The 24075-nt window shown below is 40.1% G+C and overlaps 1 protein-coding gene across 1 annotated transcript in view; it reads left to right on the plus strand.

Moving 5' to 3' along the window:
• The first annotated feature begins 1638 nt into the window (after positions 1–1638).
• The window catches only part of LOC146703150 (protocadherin-15-like), a 230776-nt gene continuing 208339 nt past the window's right edge, over positions 1639–24075 (plus strand). The window contains exon 1 of the mRNA XM_085466271.1: positions 1639–2279. The gene's annotated coding sequence lies outside the window, so the exon portion shown is untranslated. The remainder of the gene's footprint in view (positions 2280–24075) is intronic.

Genomic DNA, 24075 nt, shown 5'->3' on the forward strand with positions numbered 1-24075 from the left:
TGTCAAGGGTAGCAGTGTATTGGCAGTTCAGGGATTCGTTTCTACAGCAGGGTCAGTCTACAGTTTGCGTATGGAGTTACTTCCTCATACAAAGACATAAAGGGTAGGTAACCTGTGGTGTGAAATCTTTAATAGTATGCATGGAATCATTTTCTCGGGCACTGTATTTGTGTTTCCTCCGAGTTTGCACATCAAAGTCTGTTTACAGGTCTTGGGAAGTATTACAGTATTTGTAACCAAAAAAAAAGAAAAGCCACATGAAGCCTTTTATGGTTAAAGTGCAAGCTGTGCAAATACCTCAAGTAGTGGGGCCATGTTTAAAAAAAAAAAAAACATGGGTGTCAGAGTTAGAAAGATGTGACCTTACCAGATCTCTGCATGAGGATAATGACTTCAGGCTATTTTAGCTGATACTAATCTTAATGTACATAAATATCCAAAGAAGCTGGGGGTGGCTGAATTGTATTGTGGGTAAAGTGAAGGTCAAATTTTGAAAATGAAGAGTAGTTAGTCTGTTTTTAATCTGCCTATCATGAGTTTGATGGTGCCATTCAAATGATGGTTAACTAGTGGAGCACTCTTTTATGTACAATTTTGCCATTTTGCTGTCTTACTATACATGTGTTGTTCAAAGGTTACTTGCTGAATTATATTTGCATGCATGCAAAACAAATGATAATATGTTCAATTGCCATAGACTTCACTGCTATTTTATACACTAGGAATTTATAGAAGTCAATTCAATTCAGTTTTATTTATACAGCACAACAAGCTTTGCCTCAAGGCACTTTTGAGTGGCCCCGTGCAACAGAACAAGACCTTTGGAGTCTCCCGGCACTATTGAACAGCTCTTTGAGCTCTGTTATGCTTTTCTAAGCAGTTTTTACAATGTTACTGTGGCCCTGTGTGTCCAGGAGAGACCACTGCCATTGGGGAGTGTGATTGCTGGAGTAACTGTGAATGTAATGATGATAAAGTTCAATGTACAATGCCAGGATAATGTTTAATGTCAACTTTCTGTGCGATCTGCAGCATTACTTAGCTTACTTAAAAGAACATGTCTAAGGTGTTATTACGGAGAACTGAGCAAGGTGACTTCTTGAAATTGGACTTTGCAAGTATTGGAACAGTGAAAGAAACACATTAGCAGTCAGCTCTTAAAAACTGATACTCCAGAGAAGCATGAAATCCAGCGGTTAACTGGTGTCTCTTTCCACAATGCACGTAGGGAATTAAAGTTCATCCAGTCCTGCACAGTTGGCAAGGTGTGCCTTTTTAATATGGAACCGCGCACCTGTAGAATGACCTTTGCTGCAATGCCAAAAGAAACAGAAACACAATCACGGCGATTTTTGTTTGTTTTTACCTCTGAGTATCCAAATAAAAGGCATTTGATTTCAGGGCAGGAAAGTGATGTGCTGTCTCGAATCATTATTTGTGTCTTTCTGTCATTTGCTGTTTTGTTTTTTTGTTTTGCTTTTTTAAGTGAGTGAGTATGAGAGAGTACTGACTAATTAAAATTTGATAGGATAGTCTGATAGCGCTCCTATCCTCCCCTCTCCGCCATGCGACGCAAAGACCAGAGCAGAGCAGCGGGACATAGCAGAGCAACCACCCGCTAATCCGGGCGCTTTTTGCCGTTGAGGTAATTAGATTACGGCGCACCGACGGTGCACCGATCACCATCCCTGCCGCTTGCTGCTCCTGCGGTACTTGCACAGCTACCATAAGACAAATATTCTCTCTCTGACTGCGCATCGCCTCTCTCTTCCTTCAGCTGGTGTCGCTCGGTCTCTCCCCCCCTCTCCCTCTCTTTGGCTGGGAAAGCAAGGGAGAACATTAGAGCACATATACTGTTACTCTGTCTCTCCTACAGAGCTCGTAGTTACCTTGTGACTCCCACACTGGGGACTTAAACTAAAGGAGACTAGAGCAGAGGAAGACTATCTTTACCGCACGAAGGCGAAGAGCATGGCATGAAGAGCATCGCTTCTTTTTCTTCTTCCTCCTTTTCTTTTTCTTTCTTTTTTGTGACTTGAAAATAAACTACTCGATGTTTCTCTCGTCTTGAAGAGACCGACAACGGGATTTTCTTCTTCCCCCCTCAACACACACAAAAGTGGGGTCAGTCCTTAACCGAGGCGGGTGGATGAGTTGTGTGGATGTTATTTCTTGGATTTTTTCCACCGGGCTGTGTGTTACCGCGGCCCAAAGACAGCAACAGTGTGCGGAAAAGTAGATTTGTGTGTGAAACATATGGCTTCAACGAGGACGACACGGTAAGTCGTACACAGCATCCAGTCGGAGCCCGTGTTACTTTACTGCCTGAAACATCTCTGACTTATAGTGTGTGTGTGTGTGTGTGTGTGTGTGTGTGTGTGTGTGTGTGTGTGTGTGTGTGTGTGTGTGCGGTAGTGACTTTAGTCACCCAAAGGCACCGCTTCTGTTTCATGTATTTGCTCTGCTCCTGACTGCTGCTTCTATTTCCAGAGCATTATAAACCCACACAGTTCAAACCCCTCCACAAGGTATTTTCTTTCTTTCTTTCTTTTGGGGGTGGGTAGAGATGAAGCAATGCGCGTTTGTGTGGATACAAAACATCCCTTCTGCTACCAAAATTGGGGGGAGGGTGGGGGTTATAGGCTATAGGCATAATATGACACCTGCAATGAAAAAAGTCCAAAATACAGTATCATAAAGTACTTTGAATACTATGTTTATGGACCAGTGAGAAGATTCGCTCTCCGTGGTGCTGAAACTGGCTGAAGGGATTATTAATGCTGGTTTAGTAAACTGACGTCGGCTTTATTCAAGACGACTCTACATATTTGTAAGCACTCCAGAGCTGTAGTCTAGTTCAGATATCACCGAGCTATTGATTATGATTCTCTGGCTGTGATCTTAATAAGAGTAATAGTAAATGTCAGTAATTTCTTTAATGTCACCAGCACCACGCTTGTTTATGGGTATTTTTTTGACGCGATTAAGGTGGATAAAGTGAATTAAGTTGTATTTATGTTGGTCTTGAGGTTAAAAACCCATCTTAACCACGTGGTCTGTAAGTCACTTTCCTAACAGAGCGGCAGTGTCCCCGACACTACCTTGTAAGAGATCGTTCTCATGCCGTCTGAAAGAGTGTAATTTATTTTCAACAAGTAGCGTCCACGCTACAGTACGTGGGCTGTCTGTCGACTGCCTATTGCAGCGGTCCCGTCCAAAGCAGGTTACCTCACAGCAGCCTGTGTGTCTCGGATTATGAAAAGAGAGAGAATCATCCGATTACTTTAAATTACTGCAAGCTGTCGCCTCCTCAACACAAAGCAGATAGCGAGGGGAGAAAGTCAGAGGTGGCACGAGCTAGGAGTGATGTAAAGTGTGTGTAACAGGTACAATATGGTTCTGTGGGGTTTCTTTTAATCTTGATTCTTATGTTCCCATAATTGCATAATAAACCTAAACCCATCATATTAACCTTTGTATGATGGGACTCTTGCTCAGTCATGTATGAGAGTGGCTGGCACACACAGGTAGAGGAAGGCAATCAGTAATGACAAAAAACAGAATTGCTGCGGTGCCATTGTGAAGCCAAGTAAGAGGCTGTGTAACAGTGTACTCAGTGGATTATGTGGCATTGCTTTCGTGTGGCTTCCTGTAAATATGCACACAGGCAGGTGTGTGTGTGTGTGTGTGTGTGTGTGTGTGTGTGTGTGTGTGTGTGTGTGTGTGTGTGTGTGTGAAGAGAGGGTCAGACAGACAGAATGTGTTTTGTGAACCTGGGACCCATCCACTCCTCACCATGTCAAATCCTGTTAGTCACGCTGGATGACAGAGGCACCAGGACTTCGATTTAAATAACTGTGGCTTAGTCCTTGCCTACAAATGGGAGATTTTCTATGAAGTCGTGTTTCACTGTGTGTTTTGTTGTCGTTGAGTTAGTTACTTATTAGTGCAGAACAAGTTTGCTTTAACCTCCTCCTCTTCCTTCACCTTTTCTCCCCTAAAATATTTTTCTTCATTTTTAACTTAGTTATTTTAGTTTAGCACTTGCGCTGTGATCATTAACCTTACATTGCGTTTGCCGTGCTTAAATCATCAAAAATCATGAGAAAGCAACACATACATGAGAAATAAAATGTGTTTACTGCTTAAATCTTCATTCTTACACTGGTCAAAACACGTCATTGTTCTTGTGTTCGAATTAAGGTGTAGAAAAAATTAAGCACAGATTCAATTAAGCAAAAATATTTGTTGTCCTAAAAATGTTAATGTGATCTTCACCTTTAGACTTTTTGCTCAAATCCATTTTTGTTTTACACGTGTCTTCTCAAACTGTTGAGGAAAATAAGCATGTCTTTTCCAAGTAACCTGGACTAGACATTCTGAGTATTTTGTGATTTGACTGGCAGAAGCTCTTCTGTGCTGTCAGAGAGACAAAGCTCTGCTGAGTTTAGGGATTATCATTTCAAATCTGGCAATACTTAATTGATGCTTTCCGTCCAGTTTTTGCAGTGGTTCTCAATCCGGGGTCCTTGAGACTCAGAAAATTCAAATGCACCTTCTGGCAAGGTAACTCCTCCTGCTCTGAATCCCAAGGTTCACAATTAGGTGCGCTACATTAGTCGTGCTACTCCCAGTGCTTATCTCTTTCAGTTGTCATGTTTTGACAAGAATGCGAGGTGATGTCATCATATCTAGATCTTACAGTTTTGTTCTTCGGCTCTGTACAGTACTATCCACTGCAATAAAAAAGTTGTTTTTTTCACTTGAGCTATTAAAAATGCATTAAATGTCAAAAGTATGAGAGGATCTATTAAAAAATCAATAGAAAATGTTTCATATGGTACCAACATGAATTTCACACATGATGAAGCAGAAAGCCAAATGGATCTCAAGGATGTGATCGTCTATGGGAAATGTTTCGGTCTCTGGTGTTTGAGCTTGATACCACCATCTCCAGCAGCTGTTGCTCGCTGTTTGTCAAAGGTCTGTGTTAGAAATGCTGCACCACATTCTTCAGATTAATAGCTTATTAGATTACTGTCATCCATCCAGCCATCCATACATCATACTAACTTTCACATCTATGCACTTGCGGGAGGAAGCCAGAGTACATGTAGAGAACATGCAGACTCTACACAGAAGGGTCTCAGCCAGCCAGTGGATCCAAATCCAAGTCCTTATTGCTGTGAGGCAACAGTACTAACCATTACACCACTGTGCTGCCATTTTTCACCTGGCAGTGTGCCTGAATTTCGTCATTACAGCAGTTGTGAGACCAGTTTGTTGTTTAGTGTTGAACAGGAGGGCAACTGATTATGCTGATTTCTACACAGTTTCTCATAGGTGTAAGAGCTTTACACTCATATCATTACAGACACCTGGAAATGCTCCACCAACAGTATGCCTCCAAACACCGGTGCATTTTAAAAAGCACCTTTCACGACCTTCACTTAAATGCTCAAAGAGATATTTGCATTTCATTGCAACGTTTCAATCCATGCACCAGCACCGTTTCACTTTTTGTGCCTGACTCACACCACTCCTTAAGGGAGACTAATTCTTAGACTAACACCTGTTCTGCCTACGTTTCAGCAAACAGAGCAGTTGTATAAGACAGTTGCAGTTACTGCATCGTGATTTCTTACTCTCTTTGATCATAACTGACACAGATAGCAGTGTGACTTAATCATCTGATTTATTTCCAAACAGGGCGTTGTGGGATGGTTTTCTTTCGTCCCAATTCCTTGCGAGGCCTAGAAGGGCTTAATCTTTTGATTCCCTTTATTAATTTCAACACTAACTATAATTGCAAAAAAAGACTTATTATTATAGTTTTATTTACATCAACACCTCACACTTGTAATATCTGTTCACTCTGCATTTAGCTCAGTCCCCCCCAAGAGGCCAGACTACCTATTAGAAAGATGTCATATTGAATTAGCCACACTTGTGTAAGCAGGCCTGACTATTCATATTGCTGAGATCTGCAGTTTCTATGCGTGTGTAGAGGTATGTGCAGCCTTTGGAGACATTCACCAATTCCTTGTGTATATCAAAAGCATATGTTCTCTACCAGATCCTATTAGGGATTTTGTGAATGTGCTATATTCTCTTCAGAGCCTGCGTCTTAACAGTTGAATGGATCCAATTTTTATGTCTACAAATGATTTTTAAATGCACCCCACGATTAAAAGAGCTTGTCCGACAGGACTCATTTTCAGTGCTTCTTTCAAACACAGTTGTTTGCTGGGATGTATTATATATTTGGCATAATGCACACAATAAGCTGTTATAGATATAGTCTCCCTGATATAGTCTGACATCTGGACACATGAGTAGTTGCAGCAAATCTAAACCATTTTTGGTTTATTCGCCACACTTAATTAGGTACAATTCTTCAACTGCTCCTCAAGAAAAATGTTTAATCAGGCAATCACATGGCAGCAACTCTGCATTTAGATATGTAGACATGGTCAAGACGACCTGCTGAAGTTCAAACCAAGCATCAGATTGAAGAAGGATGATTTAAGTGACTTTGAATGCAGCATGGCTGTCGGTGCCAGACTGGCTGGTCTGAGTATTTCAGAAAGTGCTGATTTACTGGGATTTTCCCCCACAGCCATCGCTGAGGTTTACAGAGAATGATCCAAAAAAAAAAGAAAAAGCATCCAGCTGGAGTTCTCTGGGCAAAATGCTTTATTGATGACAGGCATATGAGGAGAATAACCAGACTTTGAGCTAATAGGAAGGCGACACTAACTCAAATTACTACATGTACATACCAAGGTATGCAGAAGAGCATATTTGAATACACAGCATGTTGAAGCAGATGGGTTACAGCAGCAGAACTGCACACCACTCCTGTCAAAACAGGAAGAACAGGAAACTGAGGCTTACTTCACTCAAGCTGAACAACAGAATACTGAAAAAACCTTTCTCTGATATACAGAGTCTCAATGTCTCCTCCCACATTAGAATGGTACAGTTATAACAACAACAATGCCTTTTATCAAATGTTCAGGCTGCTGCTGGTGTAATGGTGTTCGGGATACTTCCTTGGCACACTTTATGCCCCATAGTTCCAACTGAGAATCAACTGCCACATCCTACCTGAATGTCCCTTTGTGACCACAATGTAATAATCTGATGGCTGCGTGAATAACACGCCATGTCACAAAACTCAAATAATTTCAAACTGGTTTCTTGAAAATGGCAATAGGTTCACTGTGGCCTCCACAGTCACCAGATCTCAATCCAACAGAGCACCTTCAGGTATGAAAGGGAGATTTACATGGATGTGTTACTGCAAATTGGCAGAAGCTGCGTGATGCTGTTGTGTCAATATGGATCAAAGTCTTTAGGGAATGTTTCAAGTACCTTGTTGAATTTGTGCCACAAAGAATTAAAGCACTTCTGAACACAAAGAGGTTCTGAATCAGCACTAGCAAGGTGTACCTAATAAAGTGGACAGCGAGTGTATATTATCACATTCTTTTTTTTCTAAGAAAGAAATAGCTATTTATGATTTCAGACAGTTCTAACAGATCTACAACAGTTAATTGCTGTGCAGTCAGTCAGCGGAGAATACAGAAAACAGAGAAAACAGTGCTGCCGCACGCTTATGAAGAAGTCAAACGTGGTGCCCAACATAATGAAATGCATATTGGATGCCAGTCTATTCTGTGAATGTTTTATTTATTCACAGCAATAAAGACAAAGACACAAGCAAGAGTTTACTTGAGCTTGTTTGCTTTATTCTTATGTGGGCACTTCACACTGGGTAAAGTTTTGCCTGACTTCAATTGTTATGCTCCGGCTTCAGTGCAGATGTGCTGATCCTTATTGACATTTTGTTATTCTGTCTGAAAGATTGAGTTTATATTCAACAATACAACCAAGCTGATTGTGCCTAACAGGATTATCTGCCAGCTTGCCAAAACACTGCCTGGAATCTGCATATCTGGCAACGCAGGCAGGAGAAACAAAGAGGCAAATTAGCAAAAGCTGTCGAAATTATTTTCTTTGTGGCCAAATCTTCATTTTGTTTATTACTTATGAAGGGTGTTGCAAATTTGATTGAACTGTGCAAAACAAGCAACCACTTTTAATAATTCTAACAGGCAAGGGTTTTTTTTTTTAAGCAAAACAAAACACAAACAAAAAGAGTAAAGAAAAGGAAAAACAAGCCAAGTGAATTCAGATGTAGTTGTTGTTATGCTTACCTTAATGTCCCACCCCAGATATCAGTTCCCACAAGACTTGCAATTTCTTAAACTGGGTCAAAAATTAGTTTTTAGTTGTTGGTTATGGATTCCTGCACTTGCAACTTTACTAGTGTGAGTCTCAGGGTGAGATTAAATAAAACTAATTTTAATCCTGTGTGGTAAAAGTTCTGAGAACCCCTTGCCCCAGTTTAATACCCTGAGTAGCTTTCTATCTGATCAGGGGCTCCTAAAGCTCTCCAGTCCTGGACGCAATTTAGAGAGAATTTGTCAATGAGTCTTAGACATGGTAGACACGGTACAATGTTTCCAACGTGGATTCACCACCTCTGGTGTGGATACTTACTCATAATTTGACATATTGATGCAATGATACATGGCCGACAACAGTTAGTTCAATAGTAATATTTTTAGTGTAGTGTGGATGAGATTTTAAAAATAGGACATAACCAATGGGCAATGACTTAATGAAGTACCAGCCTTTCACCCATGTTGCATCCACCTAGGGCAGCATCCTTTTTCATCAGTGTTCTCAAAACACAGCTGCAGCAGTTATTTGAGGTCAGAATCCCATTTATTTCTGAGTCTAACAGCATCTCAGGGACAACATGAAGATTTTAGTGTAAATCCCATTCACATTAATGTAAATGGACACCATATAGACAAGACTGAGAGGTAATATCGATAAAATGATTATTTCTCACAGGAAATGGTATAAAAGAAATGGGCTCCTGGATATAAATCCATATATAAGGGATTAAATTATCACCATTTGGTAAACCTAATTGCAGAGAGTCAGGTTTGCAGCTTCTTTGCATAAACCCTGACAGTGAGAAGACATACCTGACAGGATGCTCAATAGTGAGTTAATTACAAAATTATATATTTACACCTTCTATTGTTAACATGCAGTTACATTCATAGCTGTTCCAGTCAATATTTTGATTTGGGCAAAAAGATAAAATGACTGAAGTGTCACTGGTGGTGACAAATGCAAAGAGCATTTTATACAAACATTGCAGCTTTCCAGAGCATCTTAGACTTAAACTTATTGCTGCGGTTTTTCAGACCTTACCTTTGTAATCGATGTTCATTTCAGGAGCAGCAGCTGGCTATTTTGAGTGAAAAAACAGAAGACTTCATTCTGTCTGCTCAACACCACATGGCACAAAGACGTAATAAGCAATCAGAGTAAATCAGTTACATGTCTGTGAGGGTGGAGACCAAAAGTAAGCAAAAAAAATGAAGTTCACACTTGGCCAGAAACTTGGCACAAAGTTGCAGGATTCAAAGGTGAGTATTTAGGGTCTACTTTTAAAGGCCACAGCATGAAATGTGTTATTTGTGACGTGCAGTGTTGGGAAGGTTACTTTTAAAATGTATTCCGTTACAGAATACAGAATACATGCCCCAAAATGTATTCTGTAACGTATTCCGTTACGTTACTCAATGAGCGTAACGTATTCTGAATACTTTGGATTACTTAATATATTATCATGCTATTTACAACTACGTGAATGTACTATTGCTGTGATTTATTACTGTTACTGAAGGTTCGCGGCTCCGAACCGTAGTAAAGGGACCGCTGACTGATACAGCGGGTTCCGTGTTGGGCTCGTAGCCGAAAAATAGCTTTACTTTGTTGTGTGGATCAACTTTGCTTGCGAGAGACAGAGAGAGGCGTTGAAAGGCTGCTCCAACGGACCTTATTGTTTCGAAGGAAAACACGAACACGGCGTACAGTCGAGTCTTAATAGCTTACTTACAACTGGGCTCGTCAGGCACTCTTCTTGGCTGAAGTGGTTATTATTATATTTACATGCTTCCAGCTCCCGTTTTTGCTCGATGACAACTCGTACTTTTCCACTCGCCTTTTTCTCCCTCCTCGCGTTCACAGACACATAACGGGTATGGCAGTCCATTCACCCTGCAGCACGGACTACACTGCCCATGATGCTACATTCTTTAGAGCATTCTGTAGCATTCTGCCTATTAGCTTAGCACAACAACAACAACAACGAAAAGGCGCTCTCTCACCCAGGAAACACTAGAGAGAGAGCGTCACCCTGTAACCATGACAACCGTAACGCTGCCATCTGGAACAATAGAACGTAGCTGTCAAACAAAACCCAAACAGTCCTGACCCGCCACAATATGAAACAGGAAAGTACCACCGTGTAATCCATTTATTTCAACAAAGTAACTGTATTCTGAATACCACCTTTTTAAACGGTAACTGTAATGGAATACAGTTACTCATATTTTGTATTTTAAATACGTAACGGCGGTACATGTATTCCATTACTCCCCAACACTGGTGACGTGAGATTAATATTTGTAATATCACAGAGATCTATGCCTTAGTGTAATTCATGTAGCGTTCATCCTCCGATAACTGCTTTTTAGGCAGTGGGGAGAGGACGAACAAGTAGAGAACTACACATCTTTACATAACAGCACTGTAAACTTAGATTTCTGGAAGCTAATGAAACTCCAACAGTTACAAAAGCCGTTGTGGTCACTGGTTAGTTGTTAACTGTATCCGTTTTAGATGCTGAGCATACTTATTTGTTTTCTGGGGGTTTTGTGTTTTCTGGGGGTTTGCTGCAAATATCTGCCTGCTGCAGTTGAAAATAACTATAAGGGTGGTGAGAGTAACAGAAAATTTGTGGACGGTTAAATAGTGATCCTTTAAATATTGTCTGTAAGCATAGGAAATACTTTCTTTTACTCAGGCATCTGGAGATAAATAATTCAACAGCTATGCATTCCCTTCCAAACATAACCCTCTGCTGTGCCTCAGATACTCTTTTAGCTCTTCTGTAGAGTGAAGGATATGTATTCAGGTATTATTATAATTACATGCTGTATAGGATGTGTTATTTATTACAAGGCATACACTTCATCGATAATAGGTAATATATATAAAGTCTTGCTTTCTCCGAGAATTTGCTGCATTTGGACGGTCACAGATGATCGCGCTGGAAAGTTAGCATTTCTCATTTAAGATCTGAAGATGCTCTGGGGCTGTAGAGTGATACACTCCAGAGTGGTAGTCACTTTTAGCGCACACACACGTCTGCAAAAAAAAAAGTAATTGACATAAATAAAACAAAGCACAGGGTCTGAGTGAGATTTGATTTATTTATGCATTTATTTGTGATTAATTTGCTGTTTTCTGTGTGTCAGGGACAGAATACACAACCATCTGCAACAATAGAGAGTGTTTTTGTGTATGCGTGTGTGGGCGTCTGTGTGTTCGCGGCCACATGCTAAGCCACAGAAGGTTTCCAGTGTTAAGTCTCCCCTCTGGCTCTGTGAGAGAGAGAAGGAGGGAGATTACAGTGCCTATTGCCAACTTCAAAGTGTCTACTGGTGTTGTGCCAGGTCAGCATGTTTACACAGGAGAATTGGTGTTGGGACACACAGGATCATAGGCACACACACACACACAGTCTTCTGCATGCACATGTGTAGACACACCTTATCGCCTGCTCTGGCTCCTGAACATGCACGCACACACAACGCGCACACTGCCCAGAGTGTATTGGTCTTATCAGTGGTCCCAGTGAGTTAGGGGAGGCATTTAATCAGGGTCAGCGCACAGCTCTTGGCATCAAACTGATTCCACCATCTCTCTCTCTCTCTTCCTCCTCTCTTCCATGTCTTTTTTTTTCTCACTGCTCACTCTACTTTTCGTGTAGTCGGCTAAATATTGCCCAGCAACAAAGTTTTGTTCCGAAAAAGTTAAAACTGGATCACAGGAGGCTTCAAAATAGTTTCACTTTTCATAAACTTTTCCAGCTACTTTTGAAAACATTGTAATACTGTTGCCGCCTTCACAGTTACTCATTTGGACCTGTGTGGTAAATAAAGTGGTTTGAGTTAAATCAATAGTTAGACATTCTGGGAATTGCACACATTTGCTTCTGCTGGTGGAGTGTTAGCTGAAAGGGCACAACATAACAGATGGAAATGGAGGTCCAGCTAACCTGGATCTGTCCAACACGTACACCTAAAGAGACCAGCTATTAAATCACAGCCGATATAAAAATAGATAAAACCTTTTTTAATCCCACGTGTGTATGTAGACTGGATTTGGCCCCCTTTTATCTTCAGATCTGCATTAATTCTTCATGGCATAGATTCAACAAGGTAATGGAAACATTCCTCAGAGATTTGGTCCGTATTGACGTGATAGCAATTGCTGCACGTTTGCACATCCATGATATCTCATATTAAACCACATCCCTAAAGCTGCTCTATTTGACTGAGATCTAGTGACTGTAGAGGCCATTTGATTGAACCAATTAGAGATTATTTGAGGTTTGAGGCTTTGCACATCATCCTTCTGGAAGCAGCCATCACATGGGTACACTGTGGTTCCGTTGTGTCGTGAGTTCTCAGAATTGGCTCCCTGAGCAAAAGAATGACAACACCACGGGACGAAAGTTTGATACCATCATGGGGAAGCTCGCGGTTCTCCAACGGGAGATTGAGAGACCTGTGTCGGAGTGTTAAAGAACAGCTTTGAAATTCTCATGAGTTGTTTGCAAAAGAAAAATCACCATCATAATCCAGCTACCCCTTCGGCGCCACCTGTGGGCTCAAGGCTGGAGCCGAACAAAAACTCCCTGATAACGACTGTGTTGAGTCTGTTCCTTCCCATTCCATGCAAGGCCACCTGGGTTGGCTGGAAGACTGTTTACTTAGCCTGGCAGGGCCAAGGACACTGTCTCAGCTGAACTATGGACGCGCACACACATACATATACTGATACTGATAAGCACTCACTGACGCATCACCCTCCCTACCCCGGATCCAACGCCACCTCCAACGCTTACCTCTGATGTGGATATCGAGTCAGCTGGAGGCGCAGTCGAAGATTGCAGCGGTCCCAGATCAGATGTACACACTGGAACACTTTCCCATGTTGCTTGTCTGTGTTTATTGTGCTATGGTGTGTTGATACCTGTGCATTCCTATATTATCCCTTTGTGTTACACATTTCGATGTTTTTTTCCTCGCTGCTTAGCCTGACCTGTCTCCCCAATGTGATGTTTGTGTATTGTATGTACGGTCGGCAAGGTCTGTCATCTCGGTTGTGGGCAAAAGACCTGCAACTGACAAATAAAGGCTATCTCATCATCTCATCATCTCAAAGGGCACATTTAACAACACTCAGGCGGTACTGAGGGGCTGAAAGTGTGCCAAGAAATGATCCCTCAACCATTACACCTCTGCCACAAGCTCAAACCATTGTTACAAGGCAGGATGGATCCATGCTTTCATATTGTTTACTCATCTTGTTCCGAATTCTGCAATCAGTACGCAGGCTCCTCAGACCAGGCAACATTTTTCCAATCTTCAGCTGAGCCTGTGTGAATTGTAGCCTCAGCTGCACCTGGGGCGCTTCATCTGCTTTAAGGTTTGACATGTTGTGCATTCTGAAATGCTTTTCTGTCTAAGTTAGTTGTAATTACCTTCTTGTAAGCTCAAAGTAGTTTGGCAATTCTCCTGTGATCTCTCTCATCAGCAAGACATTTTTGCAAATCAAGTTTCGCCCCTATTCTGGTGCCTCTGCTGGATGGGTTGGCAATAGGTTCAAATCACGGGCCAGGGTATGTGACTAGTAAGGGTCCCCAGGCGAGACCCTCAACCACGTTGAGGAACCAGGACATGCTGATGACAAATGGACTGAGAACATGGAATTGATGTGCTGCACATTGCAGGATGAATTTTAATAATTTAGGAGTTGGACTTTTCCTTTGTTGAGAAAACAAATAAAAACACAAAGAAGCTGAAATAAGCTTGGCAATCTTTATTCAGTACAGAATCTTACAGATTCTTACCGGTGATTTAATTAGAATAGTTTAACATTTTAAATTACTTCTACAATATTTTAAGGTCACGGAAAGAGAATTTGTGCGAAGTAATACACAAGAACATAAATTGACAAATTGTGGAAATATTCATATTAAATGCCAGTTTTGGAGACTTGACATCAAGCTTAAATATGCAGCGACTTCTTAAAATCCTTGCAGTTTGAAGGTTGCGGACCTTTTGTTTAGTCCCTTACTGCTAAAATTCCCCACATTCCAGATTACAAAACATCTTGTCGAGAATTAACATATCTTTACATAATAACGTATTATAATGAGTAGCTTCAACTGAGCCTCATTCAGACTTTTCTTGAAAGACAATATATGGCACGACTGAGCATCAAGTGGAATCCTAGACAAGCAGTAAGATTTTAGTAGGATCAGCAGACTGTTATCTGAGCCGTGTTGTCTGCTGTGTCGTGTCAAACTGGGGCAATACTCTCTTTGTTTTCACGACATAAAAAGATAGTGGCTTTATTTGTTTTCCTTTTTTCAGAGCATTAGCAACTTAATGTTCTTTGATGTACAGGAGCTGATGCATGTTTGATGAACACGCTGTGACTAAGAAGATAATTGAAACGCAAACGCTTAGTTTGCCACCTATTTCCCTCCAACAGTTTCCTTCTCTGTGTTTTTCTCCTGCTCCCTTTCCCGCAACCTAAAACCGACCGAAAACTTTACGACCAATTATTTTCACCCGTTCACCCGTGTGCTCTCCCCCATCCATTCTTCATTCTCCCCGCTGTTGTTAATATTTAACAAAGCTGTCAGATTTGAAGTGTTTTGAAGATGGTAAGTGTTTCTCTGTTGCTATCCAGTATAATACTCATGACCTTGTTTTTCAAAGCAAGCAGTTGAGGGGTTTTTAATATGTTCTTTGAGGCAACAGCACTTTTGCATTATTGTTGACTTAATTGTTTTTCACTTGTTTGTCAAGTGTTTAGTGCAAATATTCTCACAAATTATTTAATATCAAAACTCTCTGATGGGAATAAACCAATGATCCGAATCTTCTTTAACACACTGTAACATATAACAACGCAGGATCTGCTTTCACCAGCTGGAATCACTGGATTACACATTTGCTAATTTATTCAGTCACTTCATTAATAAATTATGAAATAATGACTGAAACAGAGCTTTGCGCCCAAGTCCCGTGTTTGCCGATCAGTGCTCTGCAGATCATTGGATCAGCAGCGTTGCAGCTAGACTCAGGTGACAACGTTTAAGCAGTGTTGGCAGCTGTGGATTGAGTGCAAGCCTGTTCCAGGGCAGTATGTCAGGTCTGCACAGCGAGGGTAGGAATTAGTTCACTAGGCTGACAGAGGCAGGTTATATAAGTCTGAAATTTTAATGTAGGGAATTCAGTGAGAATTGGAGAGCCCTGGTCGGAGCTAACAGTGGTATGGGTTTGACTCCACGCCAGCTACTTGCAAGAACGTGTTATAAATGTGTCCATTACTCCTGAATACCTGCTGTTAACAAAAATAGACCAAAGTAGACTTGAAGTGAATGAATTTAGAATTTTCAGGGAAACATGTAGCCTATTAAAATGCAACACTGCAGACAGAGAAGAATTCCAACCCACATTTTTTTCCATCATAGATGCCTGTCACAGTCCAGTAGACATTTCCTTGTGATAGATGTCATTCCATGTATGCCCTACAATAAATGAGTGACAGTGGTTTCCTTCCTACAGACTCCCATTTTACAGGCTATAAATTTATGCTAGCTGTTTAGCTTTTTTGTCTTCAATTACTTACCAAAAGTAGTTTATAAATACATTTCAGAGTCTCACTTTAAACTCATCATTTTGGTTTTATACACAATGTTTTCAGACTTAAATAAAGAAAAACATAAAAATATACAATTTATTAAATTAAGGGAAACAAAAACGGAAAACCAAAACAATCGACTCTTCTTCTTGTTTTTAGCAGTGAATAGGGACACTGAACAATTAGTATAAAGCAGGTACCACTTTTGAATGTTTAAATGTTTAATATCTCATTTTGGAACCCAACCAGCGCACGTCTATGTGGTGCTTCTGTTGCAAGCTCACTCATTGTTAGCTGGAGTTTTTCACACAAAAAAAAGTATCAGACTGAGGGAAATTGAACCTACTATGACATTAGAGGTGAAATCAACCACATTAAATGAGATGTGAGATTTATTGCCACCCGTACAGTTATGTGACTGTGAAATAATTGAGGAGAAGGGAGGTGAAGGCTATCTGACTGATCAGCCATGGTCACTAGTGGCAGCACAATCTGTCATAGTTAACACCTACTTACTCCATGTTAACCACGGGGCATGCCTCATTATTCACTCCCTCACATGTGAGAGGCAACATGTGAATACATCAGCACATGCACTATTACTATGCTCCGTTGTGTGATGCATTGCAAAGATCTGCCCAGGAAGAGAAAAGGAAAAAAATTATGAAGGCTTAAAGAAAGACAGGAAATAAATGTTCAGTCCACTAATAAGGAGCTATAGGCTTCATATTTTGATGTAGAGCAAAGACACAGGAGTGGTTATGGCTATACTGACACATTGTTTAGCTCACCAGTGATGATTTTTTTTTAATTTCAGTACAAGATGAAATATGTATGGGGTTGTTTGGTAAGGGTGTCAATCATGAGCAATAACAAACTCTCTTTCAGGACAGCTCTAGCAGCATCCAAGTAGTCGTAATAACTTTAAACCCAATTAGCCAGCGGAGCTTATCCTCCCTCCTCCACCCTTTAGACATGCCCATGCCTGCAGGATCACTGACAGACAGACAGACAGCTTGTAGTTAAGTTTAAAAAGATCTGAAAATGTGCAAGCAGTGGCATGCAATTCAGTTAAATTAAATTAAATTATTCATATATTGCCAATTTACAACAACAGTTACCTCAAGGTTCTTCATGTTATAAGGTAAAGAATCCCAGTAATCGCATGACACCTTATCAGTGAGCTTGTGGTGACAGCGGGAAGGAAGAACTCCTTTTTTTTACTCCCTTTTTATAGGAACCAGACCCAGGGAGGAGCACCCATCCACCCTGACTGGGTGGGGGTGAGGGGAGGGAGAAGAGAGCAGAGAGAGACAAAAGGCAAACTATAGCAAAGCGAGACAGAGTTTATTCATTGTTAATGATTAAATACAGTAGTGGTGTATGAACCACTTTTTTGCAGTTCATATTAGTTCAACAACCACACAATGATTGTGTCTGTTCCAGAGGTGGGTGTTTGTCATGAAGGACTCGTACTATCTTTCTAGCCACATGGGTTTTGATTGTGCTTAATGCAACCAGCAGTTTGTCTGGGTCCTTTTCAGTACCACAGTGTCAGGTTCTTGTTTTAAGTCTGTTAAATTTTGCTTCCTCTTTCGTCACAGACTCTTGTATTTATAGTGTTCTCATTTCCTTGTTTTCCCATTGCATTACTGTATTTACTCACTGTATTGTATGTTGTTGCTGCTGTGTGGGTTTTTTTTTTACATCCTGTTTTATTTTGGCAATGCCTTTCCTTCGTTTTGTCCCCTGTGCTTTTAATTCCTGTCTTTGAAATTCTAGCCACCAAATTGCAGTCTGTATTTGTTGCCATCTTGTCTACAGACAGAAAGAGTGACAGTAAAACTTAAAAAAGTGCAATACAACATTGCTAGGGACCAAAGCAATAGCAGGAAGGCTATACATGTTTGTAACCAATCATCCAGTAAGGAAATGCACATTTTACCCTGGTAACCAGTGGTTTCTGGGGTCAGTTTAAAGACTTGTGTTGCTGAGGACTAACTCTATGACTAGACTAGAACCACCAAAATGCTATAATGGTTTCAAAACACGAGTCCACAAACCAGCGAGTAAACGCATGAATTACACTGAGATACAATCTGTGGCAATAACTGCCTTGAGGTCATTAGTTAACAGCATCTATCTGTCAAGAATTAATACATTGGATATGTGGCTAAATTGTCCTCAGCTGACCTTACTTCCCTCATTGGATCTCTTAGTGCCCACTAATTTAAACTGGTCTTGCTTTACCACCTCTGCTGTATTTAAATAATTCAAGACTGCAAATAATATTGCTGGTATAGTGTTACTAATATATAGTATAATTAAAAGAAACACTTATGTTTATACCTTGCTGCTTTTTAATGCTTTAGTGCATAATTACCAGAGGTGTGGACTCGAGTCACATGACTTGGACTCGAGTCATTAATTTTATGACTTTAAACTTGACTTGAAAAAATGTTCTAAGACTTGTGACTTGACTTGGACTTTTACACCAATGACTTGGGACTTGAATTGGACTTGAACCGGTTTACTTGAAAAGACTTGATATTTTACCCCAAATACAAAATTTAACATGCATATTATATAGAGATTGAAAATGTGACGTCATTCACGGGTAGAACCGCAAAGGATTCTGGGAACTCGTGGCAAGCGGTACTAGCGCACGCAGGCTTTCAATTAAAATCAGTTATACAGCGATAAAAAGAAACACAAGAAGCCGTTGTATTATTAACTGCAATAGCCGGTCGCATGACAGCCATGGGAAGCCGACGGGTAAAGAGATCGGTTGTTATCGGATTACCTCGTTGAAGAGAAATTGTTCGAGCCATGTTTCCGAAGTAACAAAGAGGCGACGGATGGCCTGGATTGCAGCCATTCAAAGATCAAATATAACGTCCCAGAACACTCCAGCTCACAGGTTAGTCTGCTCCAAGCATTTACACAAAGGTCAGTCTGCTGTTGTAGTTAATACGTCATTTTCATAACATAACTGGTGATGTAGGTTACAAGCAAGTCTGGCGCTGAACAGAAATTGTCGCGCTATGCTCCTTTATTTATTGTGCATAAATAGTGAATTGTCCTGACACAATATTGCGTTTCGCCTCTGTTATTATGGTACATTGACAAAAACATATACTTTTATTCACAGGATAAAACAGGTTTTTTGTATCACTAATTGCCCAGTACGATTACAGCATACAGTATTATTGTCACTGCTACATTTCTGTGATGCTACCAGAAATTATTTCCACTACTAATTAATTACCGTTGAGCTCAAAGGTCCTATTAATAAACGGTTAATGAATGTGTATTTATGACGACGATTTGTGAGACTGGTAAACTTATGATACCTACGATGGTCTTTACTTTCTACACGGTGCATTTCAAGGTCCTGTACCCATCCGTCGGTAAACTGTACCTGGGCTTGTTGCAGTGACCTGAAGTTACTAAACTTCATGAGTGTATGCACTCACTCCAAGAACCGTATGATTATAAATATGCATATAAATATGCTACGATGAGATAGCTGACTTCATCTAACTAGCAAATGTTGTCCAGGCTACGTTGGTGATACAGTTTTTTTAATGTGTATGATATTTTTGTCATGCGATTTTAAAGCCGGTCCTACAACCGCATCCAAGAATGACATGCAGCTTATCTCAGAACTGTCGGTGAAAACTATTCTTGGAGCTAGGTTTAATTGAGCTGCATTTTAAAGAGGTGCAATTTCACAATTTGTGTATATTTTCTAAGTTAACTATTTTGTCATGTGTTGAGAAAAACACAGATTTTAAAATTACATGGTCTAATATTTACATTTAGCATAACTGCAACATTATTTTTTCGTTGTTTTTTTTTTTTTTAAAGACTCGAAAGGACTTGAAATTCAAAGTTTCAGACTTGTGACTTGACTCGGACTTTTACACCAGTGACTTGAGACTCGACTCTGACTTGCCTGACATTACTTGAGACTTGACTTGAGACTTGAGGATAAAGACTTGAGACTTACTTGAGACTTGCAAAACAATGACTTGGTCCCACCTCTGATAATTACCCTGTAAAATGTGACACACTTATATTTGCTACTTTTCTTGCTTTCTTTTATCTTGAATCTTTTATTCTGTTCCTCGTTTAAGTTACCATATTTATTTTGTCATCTTTTCTCTTTTCATCTTTTCATTCTCAGTTGGCTTCCATGCAAACTTGCTTTTCATTTTCTTCTTCTGTTTGCACTTCCAGCCCCTCTCTGCTGTCTGGCTTTGTCAATTTGTTGTATATTCACAAATGTTGTTCTGCATTGCCCATTTCCTTCTTTTTCCTTCTGGGTTGACACAACTAATCGATACATATATTTCCGCAGCCTACATTTTGTTTTATTGTGCTTTCCACGAGCTCAGCAATAGTAGACTGATTACATCTAGAAAACCCTTTGAGGCAGATGCAAACAAATTCTACAAATTGCTTCATTCATTTGGTAGCACTTGAGGTAATGTTACTGCGACAAGTGTCAGTTTTTGTTGACATGAATACGTGGCAGTGTAATCCTATCTTTTAGTATTCTGGCTCCAATACTGCTTCAAGTGCCACTGAAAATATAAAAATTGCAACTTGAGTACAGATGAAACCCCACAAAGCAGCAGAAGACAAACTTGAAAGCCTTATAATGAGAGTTTGCAGTGAGAGTTTGCTCAAAGGTGGCATTAAGAGAGCATTAAAACATCTCACTGCTATACAAACAGTTAGCTAGCTTTAACTAGCAATAAAAGGAAAACTTTATTGCATTTTTACATTTTCCTTATTTACTTATAAACTTATTTATTGGGCTCTGTTCCTGCCTTTGTTTATCTTTTCTGCTCTTGTTTGAGTAGAAGCCTTTTGGCTACGAGTATTTTTATTCTACTCAGACAGAACTTTGTTACCCTGGATAATAAAAGGAGCATGGAACTGCACTGCTCATTGAAAGAGGAGTGAAAGAAGCCATCCATGTCCACTGTGAATGGCCCTCTTTGAACAGAGGCGGTGGCTTACGCCCACTCACATCCTGGGCCATCTGACCTCAGGAAATCACGTGTTAGGGTGGGGCCAGATTTCATAATGGGTTTACCCAAAACCTTGGCTGATTGTGACCTACACCCGTTTTCACACCTTAGCTCATGTGATTAGGTAGAGGATCAATAGGGCGTTCATGACCCTGCTGGGGACACTCCCATAGGGCTTAAAATCTGCGACTCTTCACCAATTACTCTTAGAACTGAAGAAGCTTCTCGGATGAGAGGTGAAACGTCTTCAAGGAAACTTAAAGAAGTCCAGATTCTTTTCTTTCCAAGTTCCTTAGGTTGCATTCTTATATATATATATATATATATTTTTTTTATTTTTTTTATTTTTTTTTTCACCTTCCTTTATCTGGGAGTTTTTGTTTCTTCTTGTTCTGAAACTCTTTTTCACTTATTGAAAACTATCAATTCAGAACCTTAGCATTAAGACCAGAGGCTTTAAAAACAGTTTGAAAATATGTGCTTACTTTCTGTCTCTTACTAAATATTTTTCTCTGTCCACTTGGGCGCAGCTAGGGAAATGATGTTATTTGGCTACCATTTCTTCACACTAGCAGGTGCCGCCTGTCCCTGTGACACTTGCTGAGATTGGCAGAACAGTATGAGCCTAGTCAACACTGTGGATATGTGTGTGTGTGTGTGTGTGTGTGTGTGTGTGTGTGTGTGTGTGTGTGTGTGTGTGTGTGTGTGTGTGTGCTCTCTGATGCTGCTGCATTATATCCCTAATCAGCATGTTGCAATCCCACCGAAGTGGTTTAATGGCTGTTCAAACTCCAAATGCAGGGGCACGTATTACTGTAAATCTCATCTATATGTGTTCTCTAGACTTCATTTGATAGAATTATACAAGCTTATGCAAGGAACAAAAAGCAGACTCTAAATGTTGTCTACGTGTGCAGAATTATTGGAAGCTACTCTTTTGTTTTATGTTTCAAAGTCCACTTAAACACTGAATGATACACAAAAACGAAATCCTATTGAGTCAATAGGATTTGGGGAAAAAAAAAAAAATGTCACCGTGCTTTGTGTTTTGCCGTCCTGTCACCACGGCTCTGTTACAGACCATCCTACAAGCAACGAGTCGCGGATCATTTTGCTCTCTGTCCAGCACACTTGAGCCTGACAGTAAACCCCACAGTAAGTTGCTCAGTAAGGCTGTCAGCCATCTGTTGGAACAGAAAATAAGAGGGAAATTTCTTGTCTTGGCAGCATAGAAACTGTGAAAGATACAAAGCAAACAGAACACTGAAAAAAGAAACAGACAGACGCACACTTACACAAGCAACACAGGCAGGCAAAACAGACGGACTGACAGAAAAGACATAGTCAGATGTCGGTCATGACAGCTAAAGGAAAATATTTTGATTTGTTGTCTTTTTCTGCGCACACACATATACAGTCAGTCAGAGTGACAGCGAGAACCTCTCATCAGTCACACGCAGCGACAAGAAGCTGATCACAAACAAAAAAGGAGCTGAACAACTTGAGACAGCATGTCATCGTCTCTATTTTCTCCTATTGTTTCAGGTTAACTTACGTAGCTTCTTTATATTACTATTTTTTAACAAAACACATGTTATCTATCAATATTGCATCTGTTTAAAGCCCAAATTTTCGTTTTTTCCAATCCAGAGCTTGTCTGTTTTATTTGTTCGCTTGTTTTTAGGGCCCTTAACTTTTTTGTTTGCCATTGTTTCTACCTTATTATCTTCTTTATCCTTCCAATATGTTGGCTATACCCTCTACTTATTTCCTCCCCACCCTGCGATCAGTATCCTCTTGTTAACATGTGATGTATCGACTCCCAGGTCTAGGCCTTTAATGCGTCTTATGGGCACCTGTCTTTCCAAAATGCCACTTTGCTGTTTCCCTTGTTGAGTTCACAAAACTAGTCAGTTGTCATTGTGCCTTTTACAGACTTTTATTAGCATAAATCATTTATAGCACACCTTTAAGCTGAGCTTTTAAAAGCTCACAGTGTCCCATGCACCAGTATTTTAATGCCTTTGAAACTGCCCATCTACTGAAGATTTGATAAGGAGTTTTAAGGAGCACATAAATTAAACCCTGACATCATCTCTATGGTCAAAACTGGTCACGGTACGACGACAGAAACTTCAAGGGTTTAGGAAAAATGTTGGACTCAAAATTGTGGGTTTGAGTCATCACTTAAGTGTATTTCCATGTTATTATTCCTTTTTTTTAAAGAAAGTTTAAACGAATCAATAAAAAAGGTAGAAGACAATTCTTGTATAGAAGCTTTTGCTTACTAAAAAATATAAAAAGGACACCAAAGGTGATGTTTAAGAACTATATTGGACTCTTTGGAAGTATTTTTGTCAATCATGACAAGATGCTGAGAAAAGACTAGAAGTCGATGGTGATTCAGGATCCAAATTTTTGCTTGGTTAACCTTGTTCAGATATATTATAGCTGCACATAAATGTATTTATTGATTTTCTACAAATAACTAATCTAGATAACTGCTTTAGCTATTTAGGATGCTATAAACGAATCATTGTCATAACTTGTGCTCTTCTCGGTTGCTTGGTTAATATCAGGTTCTGACAGGGAGGCATAAAAGCAGCAGGATTGTCTGTTAACGTGTCCTATTGAAGCAATGCGGTAAATTTAACTTTTTTTTTTAATAGAAGTAGGTTTTGCGTTGGTGTAAAAACAGGATGAAATGCAACACTTTAAACAAAGCCATTATGTAATATTGCTAATTAGCTATGTGCTGTGGTTGCTAATGCAATGTAACCATTTGGAGCACTCAATACGTGGTTAAAGCAGGCTGGTTCAGTAACTGATTGTTCAGATAAAGAGTGGTTTGGAAATGCATCAGAATAATGGAAACTCTAAATGGAAAAAAAAAATCAAGGTATTAAGCAAACCTTTGAATCAAAGCAGTCACCTTTAAAGTTCAGGGCGCAGACTCTGGCTCTTTCCTATTTTCTCTTTTCTTCTGTCTGTGTAGTACTGACATGGACAAAGTCTCCTTCTTTTTTTCTTGCTTCCTTTTTCCTTAAGTAATCTCTTGTTGCCACCCGCCCCCCCCCCCCTCCTCCACCCCCCCCTCCTCTTGTTCTCTGTTTTCTCCGTTTCCTTTTTCTGTTTCCACTGCATTTCCACGTTT

This window comes from Copadichromis virginalis, linkage group LG8 (genome assembly GCF_057382275.1).
Source record: "Copadichromis virginalis isolate Kocher_CV1m ecotype Utaka linkage group LG8, C_Virginalis_male_GT1.1, whole genome shotgun sequence".
In the NCBI taxonomy this organism is placed as follows: Eukaryota; Metazoa; Chordata; class Actinopteri; order Cichliformes; family Cichlidae; genus Copadichromis; species Copadichromis virginalis.